Consider the following 11,830-nt stretch of genomic DNA (forward strand, 5'->3'; position numbering starts at 1 on the left):
AAAAAGATAAACCAAGCTGAAAAACTTTAAGATAAACAAACGAAATATATAATAAAATATTTTGAGGTGCAGATAATCGATTTTGAATCTTGATTTTTGTAGGAAGTGAATTTGGGTAATTTTGGGTTGATTTGATCTGTATTGTGATTTGGTGACTGTGAGACCAGGAAATTCTTTCCACATGGATTGTAGAGATTCAATGAAAAGATGAGCTTTGCCCCTGTAGATCTGCAAAAATGAATATAGTCGGTGTCACCCAACTGGGGTTCCCGACCGGAGACTCTCTGATGATAAAGTTAGCAGCCTCAATCAAATAGAGATGATCATCAACTCCAGAGAGTAAGAGTGCATTGTGGTGTAGAGATATAAGGCATACCTTCATTCCATGAGATGCCCTCCTTTTATAGATGGAGGTGTGATATTTACTTGATAGACTCCCTTGTTTGGCTTGGGCTCATTGTTAATAATGTAGTATTTTTTGGCCACCACAATTGCCCCCAAAATTTTCATTGTTTGTTGTAGAAGGAATAAAAGTTTTTGTTGCCGAATTACATTGTTCAAATAGATGTAAGATTTCTTGATAAAGAACATTCTGGATAAATGAATAAAATGAATGAACGAACGACTGTTTGAATGCATGTATGCTTGAATATATGTGCAAATATATGTATAACTATATGTATATAAGGGAGAGGGATGAGCTAAAGCTCAGTGAGTAATACTAGTATAGAGAGGTTAAATGAATGATGTCTAACATAGGGACCCCTTGGGTCTACATCCGAGATTTCTGTAACGATGGGCCACGTATTGTTACCCTCGGGCGAAGGTCGTAGGCCATGGTATTATTGCCCCCGAACAAAGGTCGTAGGCCGCGGTATTATTACCCTAGGGCAAAGGTCATAAGCCGCGATATTATGACCCCAGGCGAAAGGTTGTAGGTCGTGGTATTATGACCCCCCGACAAGGGTCTTAGGCCGCAGTATTATGACCCTCGAGAAAGGGCCGTATAACATAGGCTATGGTATTGGTACCCCCAGGAGAGGGCTATACTAAGGATGCCGCAATTACTATATGTATGTTTTGCTTTGAATTCAGAGACTTTTGCTAATGGTGCTCCGTGCCGAGTGCGAAGATTGCACCGTATTTAGAAACTCTTGTTGATTTTAAGTGGCGATCAATTACCAACATTGTAAGGATTTTGAATAATACATACCATGTCATTGATTGCCTGTACTAAATGAGGTACACTTGTTAGAATCAAGATCCTCTACTTGAGTTCTCTCCTTCACTTCCTACTTGCAAGGCTATTGGGCTCATTTTTTGGCCCAATTTCAATGATCTGAACCGTTAATATTTTAAGATTTATTGAGTATATCATACCTGTAAAAAATCAAGTTTATCGGATATCAGAAAGCATGTGTTCGGAGAACTGTTTATTAAATTTAAAAAAAAAAATAGTTTTTAGTTTAATGATACGAACATGTAGTTTTTGATATCCGATCAACTTAATTTTTTACAGATATGATATACTCAATAAATCTTAAAATGTGAACGGTTCAGATCATCAAAATTGGATCCAAAAGTGAACCCAATAGCTCTGCAAGTAAGAAGTGAAGGAGAGAACTCAATGAGGGGATCTTGATTCCACTTGTTAATCACAAATAAGTGGAAAGTGGAAAAAGTACACCAATGATAGAGCATTAAAAAATAGCATTGCTTTGTTATAAGGAATTGCCGAGTATAGTTTGGAAGTTGATTGAAGTAGATTGTCGATTTATTCAAGTTGCTTTTTCTTGTTGCTTTGTTGTCCAACGTTTAGTTATACCATTGCTTGCGAATGACAGTTGTGCGGAAGGAATTCAGAGTAGACGTTGGCCAACGTTGCTGAAGAGTTAGCCGAGAACAAATTGGTGACGCGGATTCTGTGCCCCATTGTTGTCGAATGAAATTTGTTAATAGGAAGGAATTCAGAATAGACTTGAGCAAAAGTATTGTTTGAGCGGCGACGAAGATGTGGCAAAAATTGACAAATTTGTGATATGGAATTGGCAAAATCAGACCAAACGGATGTGTTCAAAAGGCTCCAAATAGTTGGAAACGACTATTGGATCGTTGTAATTGGACTCCTAATGGCGTCATTGTAGCCAAAATGGATTTGATGGCTCAGATTGGTGGGGATTGGTGCTCTGCGAAACACTGGATAATTGCTCTGATATATGCTAAGTGGGCTGGCTCAGCTCGGCTCGGCTTGGTGACTTTGGCAAAAAATAAGAAATAAAGAAAGATGGTGCCAACAAGACCTTGAACCCTTGCCTTGAGAAGGAAGAAAGAGCACTGAACCACTATGCCAAGATAGAGCCTTGTGTTTGTATTTTGCAAGTTATATATTTGAACATGAGTGGTGTTCGGCTCTTACAGGATGTAACTTAGCCACAATGCACTGAATAATTTGTTATGTTTCCATCACTGGGTCGTCTTCTCTGGAAAAAAATAGTGAACTTCTAGGCAAACTTCGACTGGCTCGTATAACTTCGTTTTAGCTCTGATTTTGGCGCGGTCTGTTGTGTTGGACTCGTCTTAATGATTGCTTCACACTGGTATGGCTAAAACTTGATTTCGACAAGTTTGGAAATTTCAATTTTCTGAACATGTGGTCCGTTTCGCCACTATCGGCGGACTTTGGTTAAATTTGGGCTTTGTTGGTGAGTCTGGACTCCTCTAGTCGGCATAAACCTTTCGGTTGGCCAAGTAATTCTTGTTGTATTGCCAAAAAATTGTACACATGAAGAAGAATATAGACCCAGTTTGTAGAGAGGGAAAATGGGCACGTAAACGCGATTGATGACGCTTTAGCTAGCTGAAACACTTGATTCTCAACATTATAGCTAACAATTAAAGATGCATTGCTCGTGGTGGTTATCATTGCCGACGAGCTTAAGGACCGAGTTATAGCACCGAGATGTACTCGGTGGCACTTGTTTGGTGTTGTCATTTTCTCGGCATCGTAGTTCAAAAACAGTGCATGGTTTGAGTCCCAAATTGATAAATGGGGACAGGTTGTTATTTGAGCGGCCGGTTAACACGGAATGGTTGTCAAGTAGTGCGAAGGTTCATGCATTGTCATGCCGAGTAGTCTTTTGCAAGGTTTGTCGCGACTAGACCCAGTTGTCAAGATGTCGAGATGTCGAGTTGTGTTGTAATGATGGGCATCTTGGGGAGCATAGTGATGTCGAGAATGGTGGAAGAGCTGCCAAACAGCTCCGTTGTTGGTTTGCCGAACAACCTTTTTTGGAATACTTGTTATTCTAGTGTTACCCTAACTGATTGGAAAGCCGAGGAACTTGAGTTGTGTACCGAGTAACTAGTGCCAAAATACCTAGATCCGTCTCATTTGCTATGACTTTGCCGAGAGCTTAGTCGGCAAGACTTCTTTACACATGAACATTTTCACTTCGGCATCAACATGAGCCATTCGCGACAATTGAATTCTTATGTATATATATATATATATAGATTGTCTACTAGCACAGATTATGAAGTAAAAATCTTAAATTATTTTTTCTAATAACTCAAGGCCTTATTTATGTCAATTTCATCTAGAGAGAGAAAAAGTGAAGACTAGCTTTTTTAACATAAGTACACGTACACGTTAAGAATCAACTTCAAGATAAGTTTTGAGAAATAAAGAATAAATAAATGGATAGACCATGTATGAATTTGGCCGAGCAACCCCGTTTGTAATGCCGAAAAGATGCTTTTACCAAGAAAAGTGTGAAACCTATTTTTAGAGAGAGAATGAAAATGCAAAAGTAATCCAACTAATATGTGCCGACTACTCTTCTAGAGAGAATGTCGATATAGATATTAAACAAGTGTTGGGACCAAATCTATGAGCATAAATAGATACATACATACATATATATATATATATATATATATATATATGCATGTAGACAACAAGATTGAACTTCAAAGATAAATTTAAACAAAGAGAAAAGACAGGATCAACCGTGGGTCTTGTTTCTAGTAACGTGTAATGATGATCTGAGCATCTTGAGTGTTGTGTTTATTATCTCATTCGTTGAATTCTGGTAGACGATTCCCACAGACGGTGCCAATTGTGAGATCAGAAAAATCCTCCTACATGGATTGTAGAGATTCAACAAAGAGATGAGCTTTGCCCCTGTAGATCTGCAAAGATGAATATAGTCAGCGCCACCCAACCGGGGTTGCTGGCCGGAGACTCTCCGATGATAAAGTTAGCAACTTCAATCAAATAGAAAAGATCATCAACTCCTGAGAGAGTGTAGTGTGGTGTAAAGATATGAGGCATACCTTCATTCCATGGGATGTCCTCATTTTATAAATGGGGGTGTGATATTTACTTGATGGGCTCCCTTTTTTTGGACTGGACCCATTGCTAATAAGGTAGTATTTTTTGGCCACCACAGTGACCTTGTAATGTTTACTACAAATTAGGTTGTAGGCCTTTGAGGGAAATCAATTATTGATTTGAGTGATAAAACTCATATACATTTTTTTGTATAATATTCTTATTTTTGTGTGTTTTGTTCATTTGATATGCTTCGCTATAACATTGATCAGAAATAATAAAGATTAGCCAGTGTTTTACAGCAAATGAAAAGAGAGAATAGTAAAGATGAGGAAGTGTTTTCAGGAAAATGAAAATAGAAAACAGAAAACAGATACTAACTTGGTTTGAACTTTTTCTTGTTTTGTTTTCCAAATAAAATAAAATATGAAGAAAACGAAAAATAAAAGCACTAACCTCTTGATGGTTTGTGTATTGATGTTCCGTCTGCTGCTAGGGTATTGCCAACCTTTGAATATGTACTAAAATTTGCGATGTTAGTTGGTTCTGCATTCATGTTCCTCTATTTTCTTTTGAATCCAAGGTTGCAAAATCCGTGACAATTGCAACAAGATGGGATTTGAAAGCTGCTAATGAATCATAAATGAATACGAAACAAATCCATGTGTAGAATCCATATATTACTATTTTTATTTTATCAACAAAAATAGAACTTCTATGAAACACGTAACAAATACCCTCTCTAGCATCAACAAGCATCAACAATATACTCTCTCTAGCTTTTAACAAATACAACACAGTTAGTTAATGTCAACTACACGGCATAAAAAATCTAACAAAAAATCAAAACTACAAGTACAACATTCCACAGAAAGGAAGCCTTAACTTCAAAACTCATCAACGTGCCTGGGAGATCATGAACATGGTTCTTTGCACTATCCTTGAGGAGCTGATAGAACACAGTCTTGTACCAATTACTCCTCGACCATTTACCCTTCATCAGAAAAATTGTGAAATATCACAATCCACCTACAAGAAACAGATTTAAACAGTGAAGACCACAAATTGGACTAAGAGCCCCTAATTTAGACAAGATCAAATCCTCACGATACAAAGAGTTAACAATAATAAAATTAATTGTCAAGACTTGGATCAAAGCATAAGTCAATTTCAAACTCATTTTTAAAATTAAAAAAGAAAAAGAAGAAGAAGCAAACATCATGATATTTTGTAAAAAAGATGTTGAAACACTACGAAGATGGTGCAAAACAAATCAGTCTATATAATTTCTATAGCTAATTGAAATACTTTAGTCAAGCAATTGATTTGAACGATAGAGTAGAACCTAAGTTTTGAGTTTTGTTCTTTGTATTAGGCAATGAATTCTAGCATGTATATCAGATGCACAAACAAAAAAAACACCATGTGAGCATTTTTGATTAAATGATTTTTCACTAAATAGCCTGAAGATTGGAAGAAGTAAGCATCAATGGACAAACTTAAATATAAAAGGCTATTTAGATGTCAATTCAAAGACATAGAAATGGAGAACCACAACAAAAATAATTCAGAATAACAGTCAAATCCTGCTGGCCCCATATATATAAATATATAGTAAGAAATCAACACATTTTTTCCACACAAATTTTCATACCATCACTAATTAAAAATTCACCTAGTTTTATAATGTTTTGAGGATATCATTCTTCCCCGCATCAAGTTGATTCCACAATCTATATATGAATATTGCAATCTATGATTCAAAGATTAAAAACTTAAGCACCTAAATCAACATTGATACAAGTAGGATGTACAAAAAAGAAAACCCGAAGGAGGAGGTGGTGATGAAGCTTGAGAAAGTCAAATGGTTTTTCGAGTATATGATAGACAATTCCAGCAAGAGAGAGCTAAAACCACACCAAAATCAACAATACATATGATCCTAGCACTTAATCTCACAATGAAATTGTAAATTAAACATTAATTTCCAAGTTTCTCGAATTGGCTTAGAAATTCTCAATAAAATTGTCATGGAACTCCATATAGAACCATACTCAAATTCATATTGTTTTACTTAATCATACCGTAATCAATTTTTTTAAAAATCCCACAAGAAAAATGCTAGAATGCATTAAATGAAGCACTAATCTGTCTACATTCTTACCAAGTTTGTTAGGAAAAAATTGACCTTCATTTGGGCTAATTTAATATATATATATCAATTTTGAAGCCTCAATAATAAACTAAATTGAGAAAAACAACTTGGATAAAAACAGAGGGGACAAAAGCTAAAAACTATAGGAAAAGAAAAATTTTAAATAGCATATTGGTTTGTTTCTATATTCTATATTGCTGGACAAAAATAAACACATTAACAGAAAGTACAAAGATATAAGCAAATTAATGAGGATCTGAAGAAGAATAAGCGGAAGAGGTGGAAGAATCGGTGAGCAACGTGCTGAAGGAAATTGATCCATTACGATCATGGATTCTCACCAACCCAACTCTTGTATTGAGTGGTTGCAACCAAAGAGATCACTCATCTTCCTGCAAATCAAATGATCGTCAATCAGCACAGATCATGCATTCTCTTAGATAAGAATTTAGAGTGAAGCTAGAAAGGAAAGAAACAAGTCCATATGCATTGACTGAGAGAGAAATCCAAGAAGAAGAAAAAAATAGTCAATTCAAGACAAAAGAGAATCTATTCAGGGGTTCAAATGGAAATATAATGAAATCCCTTTTGAATAGAAGACCAGAAGATCTCAAGAAATGGCTAGTTTTGTAGCTCACAAAGGATTTCACCATCCCAAGGACCAAGCACATGATGGTGGAAACATCCATTGAACACAACACTAAGTAATGCATATAATAGGAGATACAATGAATGAACAATACACAACCGGCAAGCAAAAAAAACTTTTTTCTTCCTTTCTTATGGCATAGAAAAAAAAATTCAAAATACTAAAAGAAAAAATTTCAAGAAAACCTTAAAAGGGGGAGAATACCAAAGAGGCAAGAAAGATTAAAAAAAGAACAAGCTTAGAGAAAATGAAGCTCTATAAAAATAATAATAATAATAATAAACAGACAGACAATTAAAAAAAAAAAAACACTAACGAACAAACAAGACAAAAAAACAATGAAATCATAATCAATGTCAGCTAGAAACAAAAAATAGTCGTGTGAAAAGAAGTTAAAGGATAGGAAGAGAGGAAAAAAATATCAGCAAAACCTAGAAACGTGATAATGGCATAAGAAAGTTGATCATGATCCCAATAAAGAAAGAACCAAAGTTAATTAGACAGAAAAATAAATAAGAAAGGGAAACTTAAATAGATAAAAAATAATGGCAGTGGCTTTGTCCACTTCAAGATCGGACTGAACCGTATTATTGAGTTCGTGAGGGTTTATTAAGGATCCCGTTTTGATAATCCGAACCGTTCAATGTGTAGAACTCGTCGAGTACTATATGCCTGTAAAAAATCACGTTGATCGGATATCAATAGCTATGTGAACAAAACAGTTTTTTCATCAACCGTTAATTTTTTTACCGTCTATTTTTTTTAATACAAAACTGATTTGATCACATAGCTATTGATATCCGATCAATGTGATTTTTTATCAATATATAGTACTCGACGAGTTCTACACACTGAACGGTTCAGATTATCAAAACGGGCCAAAAAATGGACCCCATGGGCCGGACTGAACAGGTCCAGTCTTGATCTTAATTTGAGACAAGCTGGACCCAAAAATAATAATCAGTCATATATAACTACATAAATTTTATCATTTTTGTCTTTAAAAAATAAACAATATATTTTCAAAATCATAGATAAAAATTAACTTGTGGAGCCTCAAGTCAAACAGAGTTGATCACCAAGAGAAATGGAAACAGAACAATCAGGAAGCCAAAAGGAAAAAAGAAAGAGAAGAAAGAGATAAACCTGAAAATGCCTTAAACATAGATGAGCATGGTTACGTTTGAAATCCTTGCACTTACAAAACAAGCCATTATGAACACAAACCATGAGTAATCAAACAAAAATTCAATCACAAGGAACACAAACTCAAAATCAACAAATTTGAACAACCTATAAAACTATAACTATACCTACAAAGAAATTTAAGAAAAATAATTCTTAAGTAGGATTAAAAATTATGCTTAAGCATCTAAAACTTCCCAATGTCACAAGTTTAATAAAATTTTTAAAGCAAGCTAATATATTAACATTCATAGCAAGTCTTTGTAGCAAAAGTTCACCAGTCCTAGGAGGCAAGCAACAAGGAATCAGAAACCCAAATGTAACACTTTAGCTTGCATGTTTGAAGCCTGAAGCCCCCTGGGGGAATAATTACACAGACCTTTGCAGTATTTGAACCACAGGTGCCTAGAGCAGTTTATTCAGCCATGCCATAGCCCTACAAGCCAAAAAAGTAAAACAATTTATGAAACCCCCCCCCCCCCCCACCCCACCCAAAAAAAAAAAAAAAAATGTATACTAAGAAAAAAGATGAAATACTCATGTTTCAATTGGTTTCCAAGGAAAAACATGGAAGTGATTGAAATAGAGAATCTTGTATTATCTCCTTTCTGGACTTGTGTATATAGTAAAACAGGGGTAAGAGTTAGATATTTTGTAATGACATCAGGTTCAAAGCATGAGGAGAAAATGTCTTAGAATGAAGTGTATTCATAAGCATTTTTAAGTCAACAGAACAATTCAACTTCATTGTAAAAAAAAAAAAAAAACCAAGAAGAGCATGAAGTGAAGAGTTTCTCAGCAAACATCATAAGTGTACGGGGGCGAAATATCCTCTGCTTTCCGTACTCCTTGTACTCTGAGCTTCTCTTGACGGCGTCTACCTGGCAACACAGAAACGGTGAGCTGCCCGGCGGTGGTATGCCGGATAGACCCTCCGACGATCAAATCAGTTCACTTGAGGAAGAGGAAGAAGACTGAGAGAGAGAGAGTGTTCTTTTTTGGGAAGAAGTTGCATACCTCTAACTTCGCCCTCCTCCCTATTTCAAGGCTGGCCATGCAGCCTCAAGATCATGCGCGCACTACCTCTGCTGTCCTTCCCAAGACAGGTGGCAGTACTCGCCTCTCACCACCCTACGCGTGTAAAGGCTTAGTCCTCCCAACAGTACACGCAGAACTGCCTAACGGTATTGAGGCATATGTGGGGCAGATGTCCCTTCCTTCGTGCCATTGGCCTAGGTGGCACACCTGACCGCAGTACCACGACCGGCCTATTTCCCAAGAAGAACTATCGCTACAGGCGCTCAACCGCGCTATGCCCCACTGGACTGCCCCTTGGCAAAGGGGCGGCGGGGGGGACGCCCATGGACCGGGCTGGAGTTAACCGGTTCGTCGTGGCATACCGGTCGTGAGGCATGCCGGCCCCCATCCGTTCTACCTTCATCCGAGGTTATATTGAATCTTTCCATCTCGACTCACCGGTCAGAGACGCGTCATCCCTCCCTTGTCCACAGTTTAGCCCGAGCTATCCATAGCTCGGTCTCGCCTCTTAGCTGTGCGCACTGCCGAATATTTGCTAGTCGCAGCTCGGCCAGGCTTGGTTTTCGCCCGATCAGCCGATCCTCGAGACCGAGCAAAACAGACCCGTCCAATCCCTGCTCGGCCGTACTAACGGCGCAAATCTCCCCTCTCAATTGCCCCTTAACCCCATCCGACCTGGTCGTGACTGGGGTTACCGAGCTAACGGATTGAGTTGCTCCATCAACAAGCCGAGCATGATTAGGGGCAAATCTGTCGCCGAGCTGTCCTGCTTGGTCGGCCATTTCTTCCCCAGTCTTATCAAGGGTCGTACAACCGTACCGACAGCCGCATTTTCAGTGCCACGTGGCTTCACGCCACTGGGTCGTACAGCCAGCTGCTCTGCACGCACAAAATTCAAACGGCGCAGCCGTTTGGGCTCCTTCCCCCCTCTTTTGTATTCCAACGAAGGGCCTAAACCCTTCACTTTTCCTTCTCCTCCACACAAGCCCTAAACCTTAGCCTTCCATATTCTCTGAGAACTTCCCCTTACTGCCGCTGCGTCTCGCCTGCCTCCGCTTCCATTCTTAGTTTCTCGTAAAGCTATAGCCAAGTTCGAGAGGCCCTGCTCTCGCAACCTGTATTTCGTAAGTCCTCCCACCATTTCTTCAAGCTCTCGTACTTGAGTTCTTCTACTTTTTCACCTTTTTATGCTTCGTGTTCTCCATGTTTATTTTTGTTTATTTTCGGGGCCATTAGAGTTTCATTTCCTTGCTTAGATCTCGCACACCCTAGGGCAAACAAGAACAGCAGGGAAGGATGGGGCTTTCATGCCCCCTGTTCCTCCTAGGTTTGAACGAGTTCTTCCTATTTCTGGGATGAACAGTTTGAATCTGAGTAGAACCGAGCAAAATGCTCGTTTAGATCCATAAATGACGCACCGGCCGAGCAAAAACTGGTTTGTGACTTCTCGTGGAGGTTGTAGCCGAGCCAAACTACCGATTAAAACTTGGTAATAGTACTGAACCGGGCGAAAACTTGAGCTCGTTACTTAAGCCTTGACCGGGTTAACTCGTCAAGTAGAAATGACCGAGCTATAACTTTAACCGAGCCAGCTTCGGAGAATTAGAACCGAACTAGGAAATCGACCAAGTAGAATACCCGAGGTAGGGGTCGAACCGACCAAACACCAATAATCCCTTCACTGAGCCAATTCCCATAGGGGCCGTGCAATTTATGCCGTGCTAACCCTTAGAATTATTTTTTAACAATGCAGAACAAATAGGACCGACCAAGCCAGTCCAGCACTAACTGGTGGAGCTCAAAGTCCGATCAGACCCACAAAAATTTTTGACCGAGATACACTTTATCAAATAAGACCGAGATAGATGGGGAAGTACCGCTATATGGTAAGCTCGCTCGGTGCGATGGCCGAATTTCGCAGGGATTACAACATCCCAGATGACGTCATCCTAGAGCTCGCCAAAAAGGGAGACACCCCTTGGGGAGATCTAGACCGGTGTCCCTTTACGGTCGTGTCAATAGTAGAGAGAGGGCTTCGCTTCCCGGTCCAGCCTTTGATCTGTGAGTTTTTGAGGCAGACAAGGCTTTGCCCGACCCAAGTTTCAAATAACACTTACAAAATAATAAATGGGGTCGCCGAACTGAATCGGATGCTCAGGCTCAATCTCGGTCTGGCTGAAATTTTTCATCAGTATAGTCTTAGTAGGAATAAGAGCGGGTTTTGCTGGTACCTCAAAGTGAAGAAGGGCCGAGCAAAATTAATAGAGGGTAACCTGGACAAGGAGACAAACGACGACGACTTCCTGTGAGTGTCCGGTCGCTATGAAGACACCGAGGCACCCATTCCAAGATGGTATATTAGAAAGGATTTTGGTAGTGCGGGTGAGTTGCTCGGCTGACCGCGCTATTTTCTTTGTGTAGCAATTATTTTTCATGCCGATCTAACACTTGTCTTCTTTTGCAGATAAGC

At 38.8% G+C, this 11,830-nt stretch overlaps 2 long non-coding RNA genes across 2 annotated transcripts; both read right to left on the minus strand.

The window, feature by feature from the left end:
* Positions 1-3,778: 3,778 nt before the first annotated feature.
* Positions 3,779-4,959, minus strand: LOC145803044 (uncharacterized). Its single transcript, XR_014345120.1, has 2 exons — positions 4,790-4,959; positions 3,779-4,191 (listed from the first exon to the last, which is right to left on the minus strand). It is a non-coding gene; the product is annotated as an uncharacterized LOC145803044 (long non-coding RNA).
* A 30-nt stretch (positions 4,960-4,989) lies between these two features.
* Positions 4,990-7,390, minus strand: LOC145803043 (uncharacterized). The gene is made up of 3 exons (XR_014345119.1): positions 7,323-7,390; positions 6,830-6,880; positions 4,990-5,362 (listed from the first exon to the last, which is right to left on the minus strand). It is a non-coding gene; the product is annotated as an uncharacterized LOC145803043 (long non-coding RNA).
* Positions 7,391-11,830: the final 4,440 nt, after the last annotated feature.

This window comes from Camellia sinensis, chromosome 11 (assembly GCF_055761805.1).
Source record: "Camellia sinensis isolate YWXY chromosome 11, ASM5576180v1, whole genome shotgun sequence".
In the NCBI taxonomy this organism is placed as follows: Eukaryota; Viridiplantae; Streptophyta; class Magnoliopsida; order Ericales; family Theaceae; genus Camellia; species Camellia sinensis.